The sequence below is a fragment of the Mytilus galloprovincialis genome, chromosome 3 (genome assembly GCF_965363235.1).
Source record: "Mytilus galloprovincialis chromosome 3, xbMytGall1.hap1.1, whole genome shotgun sequence".
Classification (NCBI taxonomy): Eukaryota; Metazoa; Mollusca; class Bivalvia; order Mytilida; family Mytilidae; genus Mytilus; species Mytilus galloprovincialis.
In genome coordinates, this window is record NC_134840.1 from 94,028,914 (window position 1) to 94,037,912 (window position 8,999).

The window sequence follows — 8,999 nt, forward strand, 5'->3', positions numbered from 1 at the left end:
TGACAAGGGCCACATTTTAGGTTTGTTAATCCAGATATATCTAAAAGTATACAATACAACTTGAGTTGTTAATGAAATCAAAACAGAATCATTTAAATTGCTTTGTACATGTGCATACACCAGGATTACAATTTTATATTTACGTCAGACGCGTGTTTCGTGTAAAAAAGACTCATTAGTGACGCTCGAATCCAAAATTGTTTAAAAAAAATAAAGTATGAAGCTGAACAGCATCGAGGACCAAATTTCATAAAAGTGTTGCCAAAAACACAACTAAGGTAATCTACGCCTGAATTAAAAAAGCCTCTTTTTTTTGGGGGGGGGGGGGTATTTTTCAAGATGAAATATGTGAAATTACAATAATACAGTATTAGGCACAAAGTATAAAGAGTCAAGTTCAACTTGTTAGATCGATCAAATCCTTATCAAGTGTCATAATAAGATATAAATATTTCAATTGATTTTGTGAATTGAAATGCTGCTTATAACAACTGCCACTTCTCATCCATTTTTACGCATTTTTTACACACTTAAAATGTAAAAGATGATAGCTTACATTAAACTGTTTCTCCTTTATCCCAATAACTATAGATGGATCAGACTCATATTCTTCGATGACAGTTTTGATGTCCCCTTTCACTTTTTCAATAAATTTAGCTTCCCTCAAAGACTTATTAAATTGCCATGTACCCTTCCTCTAACTGGCCCGAAAGTCTCAAATTAAGAAGTACTGGAGAATGATCTGATCTATAGAAGAGGGACGAAATATACCGGAGGGATAGTCATTGACAGAAAATAAACTGACAACGCCATGACTAAAAATAAAAAGACAAACAGACAAATAATAGTACAGAAGACACATCATAGAAAACTAAAGACTATGCAACACGAAACCCACTAAAACTTGAGTGATCTAAGGTGCTCTTGAAGAGTAAGCAGATCCTGCTCCAGTTGTGACACTCGTCGTGTTGCTTATGTTATTACAAATCCGGTATAAAGTCTTATTCGGTAGGTCACATTCTTGAAATGGGAAGGGTAATGTAGTTACGACATACGGAACATATCCAATAACATCTGTGAAACGGTTATTCCATAACGGTCAACCAACTCGTAATGGCGTCCATAATATTTACCAATGGATGATTTCAACTTCACCATTTGGAACTCTTGGTTTAATAGCTTCCTTTTGAGTAGCAATCCTCTATCAATGAAAGCATGATAGGAAATACAAGCAAGGGCATATCGTATCAATTGGGAGATATATATTACGTATGCAGGCGCTGTTGGAATGTTGCTACATAGAAATGGAAAGTTCACAATTGGGAAGCTGAAATCATCTCTTGTCGTAAAGTTTTGTTTTCAACTGACCCTCATTGTCAATTTCTAGATGTAAGTCAAGATATGAGGCAGACCTAGTTGGATTTGTAATATCCTTTATCTCTAGTTCGATGTGATAGATTCGTTCAACATAGTCACTAAATTTTGTATTCTTTAGTGAGTATAAACATCATCTTTATAACGGAACATAAAGTAAAAAGATATTGCTAACTTCTTATCTTTCTTCAAAAGAATTTCCTGTATGAAGTCAGCCTCATAATAATAAAGAAACAAGTCGGAAAGAAGAGGGGCACAATTGGTTCCCATTGGAATTCCGACAGTTTGTTGAAAAATACGTCCTCCAAACGTAACAAAACGTTGTCAATCAAAAAATCAAGCATCTCGATAATGTCAGTTTCAGAGAATTTTTTGTTTGAATCAGAGTGATTCTTTACAAAGAAGAATGTATCCCTCCCCAGGACGAGGTACTTGTATCTACGTTCGCTCTTCTGTTAATGAAACAAAGTAATACAAACTCTTTCAATTTGTCTTTTAGTTTGGAATAGGAATTCTTGTGTAAAGTATAGAAAAGTCAAATGTTTTAATACTATTGCAAGATGAGAGAGTCTTAGATTGTATGTACTCTAAAAGATCTTTGGATTTTTTTAGTATCCATATCTGATTCACGCCACCTCTAGTAAAGAAGGTTTCACAATAACTTTGGAGCCCGGCTTTGATTGCTGATAAAATAAATGTTAATGATTTAGAAAGAGGTTTCGTGGAGCACTTAGAAGACCCAGCAATATACCGTTGTTTGTAAGGACACCTCTTTCACTAAATAATTCAAAATTTTGTGACTATGTGGACTCATCTATCCCATCGAACTAGAGATAAAGGATACTACAGATATAGTTAAGACGGCTTATATCTTGACGTACATCTAGAAATTGACAATGAGGGTCGGTTGAAAACAAAACTTTACGACAAATGATTTCAGCTTTCCAATTGTGAACTTTCCATTTCTAAGTAGCAACATTCCAGCAGAACCTGCATACAGGTTCCATATCGAGGGTTGCTGCTCACAAAAGAGGGACGAAAGATACCAAAGGGACAGTCAAACTCATAAATCTAAAACAAACTGACAACGCCATGGCTAAAAATGAAAAAAACAAACAGAAAAACAATAGTACACACGACACAACATAGAAAACTAAAGAATAAACAACACGAACCCCACCAAAAACTAGGGGTGATCTCAGGTGCTCCGTAAGGGTAAGCAGATCCTGCTCCACATGTGGCACCCGTCATGTTGCTTATGTGATTACAAATCCGGTAAATAGTCTAATTCGGTAGGTCATATTCATGAAAGGGAAGGGGATTGTAGTAAGAACGTAAGGAACATATCCGATATCATTTGTGAAACGGTTATTCCATAACGGTCAACCAACTCGTGATGGCGTCCGTAAAATTTACGAAGGGATGATTTCAACTTCACCATTTGGAACTCTTGGTTTAATAGCTTCCTTGTGAGCAGCAAACCTCTATCAAGAAAATCATGATAGGAAATGCAAGCACGGGAATATCGTATCAATTGGGAGATATATACCCCGTATGCAGGTGCTGCTGGAATGTTGCTACTTAGAAATGGAAAGTTCACAATTGGAAAGCTGAAATCATCTCTTTTGTCGTAAAGTTTTGTTTTCAACCGACCCTCATTGTCAATTTCTAGATGTAAGTCAAGATATGAAGCCGACTTGACTGTATCTGTAGTATCCTTTATCTCTAGTTCGATTGGATAGATGCGTTCCACATAGTCACCAAATTTTGAATTGTTTAGTGAAAGAACATCATCTATATAGCGGAAAGTAGAGTTAAAGGATATTGCTAACTTCTTATCTTTCTTCCTAAGAAGTTCATGCATGAAGTCAGCCTCATAATAATAAAGAAACAAGTCGGCGAGTAGAGGGGCACAGTTTGTTCCCATTGGAATGCCCACAGTCTGTTGAAAAACACGTCCTCCGAACGTAACAAATATGTTGTCAATCAAGAAATCAAGCATCTTGATAATATCAGTTTCAGAGAATTTTTTGTTTGAATCGGAGTGATTCTTTACAAAGTAGGATTTATCCCTCCCTAAGACAAGATACTTGTATCTACGTTGGCCATTCTTTTTTATGAAGCAAAGTAATACCAACTCTTTCAATTTGTCTTTTAGTTTGGAATGTGGAATACTTGTGTACAGAGTAGAAAAGTCAAATGTTTTAATACTGTTACAAGAAAGAGAGTTAGATTGTATGTACTCTAAAAGATCTTTTGAATTTTTAAGTATTCACATCTGATTCACGCCACCTCTAGAATAGGCAGTTTCACAATAACTTTGAAGTCCGTCTTTGATTGCTGATAAAATAGATGTTTATAATTTAGAAAGAGGTTTCGTGGAGCACTTGGAAGACCCAGCAATATACCGTTGTTTGTAAGGACACTTATGTAGTTTAGGTATCCAATACAGTGATGGAAGATCCAGTTCTTCATCTTTGGTTGAAATTCCAAAGGAACATAGAACAGACCTATGATTATCCAGGATTTCCTCTTTGGTAAGTGTCGTGAGGGTATATGTTGAGTTTCCAAGTGAATTGTCAATACCTAATTCGTTTATCAAGCAGTTGATGTAGTGACTTTTACACACAAAAACGATGTTATTTTGGGCTTTATCTGCGGGGACAACAACATATTTGTCATGGAGGTCGGATAGGTGTTTTGCAACATTTGGGTCTTTAAAGATTGACGTAGCATGGGCATTGATGGACCCATTCAGTTTCTTAATTCTGATTTGTATCAACGACCTCACTGCCTTAATCCATTTGGAAAGAGTGTCTACGTCTTCCTTCTCGCGCTTAGCCCATTGCCTGGCATAATCCTCGACTGAATCCATCAAAATTTTAAAGTTGTATTTCCAATTGATGGATTTAGGCTCACGATATTTGGGACCTTTCGATAACACATTTCGTAGAGAAGTGTTATTAACAATGTTAAGGTCACCGGTAATAACGTGGCCAGCAGGATTATATGTGAATTTGGAACTAGCACAAGTGCAATCAGGAGGTTTAGACTTGAAGTCGTCAATATCGAGATCCTGCAAAACGCGTTTGTAATTGAAAATTTTAGTTGCAATAGGTTTGGTATAGGTATAAGAAATTATTGGTACAGACTGGTCTTTAAAATAAGGAGGTATTTTGGATTGCACTAATTTATGATGAAGGATATTGCCTAGGTTGACGCCATTGAGACCTTTGTTGGCGAAGGAAAGATTAAGAAAAGATCTTTTCTCTTTTTCATCTTTTCCAATGTGAACTGGCTTTAAAAGTCTGTGACTTGCAATATCCGAAATTATAGCTTCAAGTTTGTATTGGTTTGAATGAGGGTTTGTAACAGTGGATTCCAAACATAAATTGAACAGAGAATGAAGTTTTGAAAGGGGTAATGAATAAAGTTTCGTGCGAATGTGATGAATACCTAACGGCTTTTGTATGAATGGCAGCAAGTCATTAATAGAGACATCATGCAGAGAAGGTGATGTATAATGACGATGACCATGACTGCGTCTACGTCGAGGAGTCGAGTTGAAAATATTCATCACATTCACCGAGTTACACGAAGGACTAGATAGAATACCTATACCATCAATTTTGTCATTGCAGCCATAAGGTGTTGCAGTTCCCAATTGTCTAATCCAGTAGTCTTCTTTTTGTCTACGGAGAGTCGTTGAACGATTAGGATTGTTAGAGCTATGGTATATCTTTTCGATAATGCGAACTGTCATAGAAACGATGGAATGATCGGGCTGATTGAAATGCTGGTATAGAATGTCGTTAGCATTGAGGTTAATGTCTGATCTATGACCGCAGATACGTTTGTTAAGCCTTCCTTTCGTTTCACCGACGTATACCAATCCGCAAAGGTTGCACTCTAATCCGTAGACGACATTTATCGATTTACAATTTAGATTATCGTAACTTCTGGTAAAATATGACTTCTTGGTCAAATTGCTAGTGAATTCAGCATCTGTAATTAAAATAGCACAAGTTTTGCAGCCTTTGGTCTCACATTTTGAAATGCGACAGTGTTGTACTGTGTCATCAAACACCAAAATGTCTTTAAGGAGAACTGAACATGGCTGTATATGTGTAATATTGCTATTGTCCCTAGGACGATGATCTGAATGAGTCGTGTTTGAGATATTTGTCATGTCTGGTGATGACGGGACACCTGCCGTATCAGACGACACCGTGTCCATGGTGACGTCTGTTTCGGACCTTTTTATACTGGGCGACGTCCGAGCCAGTTTCCTGTTTGATCTTCGTAAGTTCATGCAATTGTAGTTTTGCTACTGGGCGGATGATGTCCTCGGGGACAAAATGTCCACCAGCAGAGACATCGACCCAGTGGTAATAAAAGAGGGACAGTCAAACTCATAAATCTAAAACAAACTGACAACGCCATGGCTAAAAATGAAAAAGACAAACAGAAAAACAATAGTACACACGACACAACATAGAAAACTAAAGAATAAACAACACGAACCACAACAAAAACTAGGGGTGATCTCGGGTGCTCCGGAAGGGTAAGCAGATCCTGCTCCACATGTGGCACCCGTCGTGTTGCTTATGTGATTATAAATCCGGTAAATAGTCTAATTCGGTAGGTCATATTCATGAAAGGGAAGGGGATTGTAGTTACGACGTAAGGAACATATCCGATATCATTCGGAAGCAATTAAACCAAGAGTTCCAAATGGTTTTAGTTGAAATCATCCCTTCGTAAATTTTACGGACGCCATCATGAGTTGGTTGACCGTTATGGAATAACCGTTTCACAAATGATATAGGATATGTTCCTTACGTCGTAACTACAATCCCCTTCCCTTTCATGAATGTGACCTACCGAATTAAGACTATTTACCAGATTTGTTATAACATAAGCAACACGACGGGTGCCACATGTGGAGCAGGATCTGCTTACCCTTACGGAGCACCTGAGATCACTCCTAGTTTTTGGTGGGGTTCGTGTTGTTTTTTCTTAGTTTTCTATGTTGTGTCATGTGTACTATTGTTTGTCTGTTTGTCTTTTTCATTTTTAGCCATGGCGTTGTCAGTTTATTTTCGATTTATGAGTTTGACTGTCCCTTTGGTATCTTTCGTCCCTCTTTAATGTAGTTTATGTATCCAATACAGTTATGGCTTTTCACTTGGGGTTATTTTCATTTCCATAATATAATGTGTCAATGTCAAAATCTTGAACAACATTCCAATTTCCCACCACTACAATTGACGAATTGCCATAGTGCGATATTTTTGTTAATGTTCTCAAAAAAGACTGCCAAAGTTATTCGCTAGTCCTTAATGGTGATATCTTATATATAACAAAATTACCAAATAAGTCTATAGTTTCCTCATGGATCTTATATTCAAAGGTATTATTGAAAAGAACAGCTACCCTCTACTTTTGCTCGAATTTGAACTAAATTTCCCCATATATCCTCATTCATGAAGCCATTGTTTTTCTTTTTCAGATGTGTTATTGGTGACTACTAATATAGTTATATTATATAAGTCATTATATGCAAATATATCAATTGTTTGAACTGTTTCTGGTAAGTCCCTGCAGTTTACACTACCAATAGTTATAGTTGCCGTAATATAATAAAGTGGTTAAGCAAGAATAGCATAACAAATGTAAATATATACAAGACCAATATATCCATGCAGCATTAACATGATTAACAAAAAATACACATATCCATCTATGGCTACATGTAAGAGTTGTTTCACAATGTTTCAATTCTTTACCTAAAATACCCCACCCCCAGAAAACTTTAGTCGAGATCATCATAGTATTAGTTAAATTATCCACTAAATTTTATGCTTAAATAAAACCAAAAGTTATTTCAAAACAGTTCTGTGAAAATCATTTTTTTTTTTGGTAGAAAAACATCAGTTTTTCAAAAATTCAATTTTCTTTTACAGTTTATTTATAATTATGAACATATCAATGATAATTCAAGCCAACACAAAAGTGCTGACTACTGGGCTGGTGATACGCCCGGGGGATCTAAACTCTCCAGCAGTGGCATCGACAAAGTGGTTTTAAATAAACTCATCATATGAACCAGGATTAAAAATTAATATTTACGACAGACGCGCGTTTCGTCTACAACGGACTCAGTGACGCTCGAGTCAAAAAAAGTTATTGAAAAAAGGGGTAAATAAAGTTCGAAGTTGAATAACACCTTTACATGAAAACCATCTTTTGAACTAAAAACTGTTATCACAGAGATATGTCTGGCTTTTTTGTAATTTCGATAATGCAAATGAAGAAAATAAAAAAAGAAACACTTTAACATACATGTAAGTTTTGAAAATATTCAAAGTCAATAAACCATGACTGAAGGAACATGGCTAAACAATCTTCGTGAAAATGAGATGTGCCAATGCTAAAAGAACTGTATACAAATTGACTTATCATAAATAGTTCCCTTGAAACAAACCTTAACACAAACTAATACATGGCAACTAAGAAAAAGTTCAAAGTCAATAAACCATAACTGAGGGGAAGGGGTAAAATAATCTCCATGGTAATGAGATGTGCCAATAATAATACAACTGCATACCAAATATCATTGACCTACCACTTGTGGTTTCCCCATAAACCAACATAATCACATACTTATTCATGAAAACTTAAGCAACAGTTTCAAAGTCAATAGACCATGACTGAAGGGGTGGGGCCAAATAATCTCAATGGAAATGAGATATGCCAATGCTTATACAACTGCATACCGTCCAATTATCATTAACTTACCACTAAAGGTTTCCTATAAACTGACCTAATCACAAACAAAGACATCGAAAATAAGCAAAATTTTAAAGTCAATTGACCATAACTGAGGGGGCGAGGCTAAAAATCCTCTATGATAAAGAGATGTACCAATACTATTTCAACTGCATACCAAATATATTAGTCTTACCACTATTGGTTCATCATAAACTAGACCTAATCACCAACTAATATTTTGTTGACGCCACCGCCGCCGTTGCCACCGGAAACACCATAATTATGTCTCGCCTTTTGACTCCGTCAAGCGAGACAACAAAGAATTTGAAATTCGTGAAATATTCACTGAACCCACTGTAAAGTCTGTGATTTCTGCTACAATTTCAACAATAGGTTAAAATGTCAATTTTATAAGAAACATAAGTTACCTATACGTGTAAGTTCTAATAGACCATACAACCCTGATTGATTTTAACAGGTAACATAATTAGATTAAACATTAACCTTTACATGTTTTATTACCCAAATAAAAGGTCAAGCCCCCAAGAAATGATCACCATATGATGTTGACCATACCAGCTATTAGATGGAAAAAACGGAACAACAGTCAGATTTACCAAAGCCCGACATAAGCAAACACTAACATCCAAAAAATGATCTGTCTGAAATCAACTACCATATTCTAACTTGGTACATAACATTTTAAGAAAAAAAAAGATGGGCTGAACCTGAATTAATGGCAAGCCAAACAACCCGCTTATAAGGCGATGTTAAAATATCGCTAAAAACACAACACCGCGTGACAAGAATCCAAAACAAATAAACTTAAAAGCACTCATCACCGAGAAATA